The sequence below is a fragment of the Arachis ipaensis genome, chromosome B02, assembly GCF_000816755.2.
Source record: "Arachis ipaensis cultivar K30076 chromosome B02, Araip1.1, whole genome shotgun sequence".
NCBI classification, from domain to species: Eukaryota; Viridiplantae; Streptophyta; class Magnoliopsida; order Fabales; family Fabaceae; genus Arachis; species Arachis ipaensis.
Genome location: NC_029786.2, coordinates 108,578,346 through 108,579,752, shown reverse-complemented (window position 1 = coordinate 108,579,752; position 1,407 = coordinate 108,578,346).

The following is a 1,407-nucleotide window of genomic DNA, read 5'->3' as shown; positions in this document are numbered from 1 at the left end:
CAATTTTATTAATATAATAATATATTATAAATAATTTAACATATAAAATTTATAAATTAAATAACAGTAAAAATAGTCTCTCCATTTCAAACCGTAAATAATTTCTTCATCAATCACCAAATTAATGTCGTCTTGATTGTAGATATGATGGAGGAATCATTTTGATTATTTAAGTTAAATCTGAAGAACTATTTTGATTATTATATATCTTATGCCAACGTAAAAATTAATGTGCAAGCAAAAATTTTATCAACAACATTACCTTAATAATTAATAAAAAACCATTTTAATTTACAGTTTAAAGTTGAGAAATAATTTTAATTAATTTCAAAACTAAGGGACCATTTTAATTTAAAAGGGAAATTGTTATCTATAAACTTATAAACTTATTTCCTGAACTCAGAAGACTCATCAAGTCAATGATGGAAAAAAATAACGGTCAATAATATTTAAAGATAGGTCAAAATAAAGCTGCAAAGAAGACCGGCGGCTGTGATGATGAGCATTTTTCTTGTGGATTCGTTGAATAATTATAAATATTATTGATATTTAAATATGATGATTGATGATGAATGTAGTGTTCATGCAGCAGCCAGCCATGTTAGAACAACTAACTGTATATATTAATTAATACACAAACTATATAATAAGCTCCATTATTTGACTCGTTGACTTATTCCTCATCTTGAATTCAACCTATGAACTTTCTCGCACAGTTAGTTGGAGGCCAAGACTCAACTATCATTAAGGACTTAATTACGTCATATTTAATAATTAATTTGATGCAAATAACATAATGTGGTTGCATTTCCATGTGCTACAGCCTTAGCTTAATGTGAGATTCTGTTGGTTGGTTTCGAACCCATCCATCATTATTTAAAATTTCATATATACTTTTTATAGTTTTTTTTCAGTACTAATTTAGAAACTATACATATGCAATGTATGTGTTATTCTAATTAATCAGAATTCAGAAGTGTATATAGTTTTAATATTTCAACCTGATCAAGTTCAGTTCATCATGTCACGTTCATTTGTGATTTGCAGCACCCTAATCTGTCGTTATGTAATTAACTGATCATTTTTGCTTTCTGTGACTAGAAATAATATATTCAGCGGTAGTTATACCGGCGGTTGTTGAAAACCGCTGCAAAATTTAATCCCGGCGCAGAGCGGTCCATTGAACCGCCGGCCTTTGATTTTGTGACGGTTTAAAACCGCCGCTAATAGAAAAAAAAAACTGCCGCTAAACAACACCTCTGTTGTAGTGGTAAAACATTAATATTATCTAGTAGTTAATTCGTTAATCTATTTAAATAAGTGTTAAGTAAGTGTTATATTAGGATTTAAATTCTGTTTGTATATGTAATAATTTATTGGCTATTAATAAATTTTTAAATAGAATAT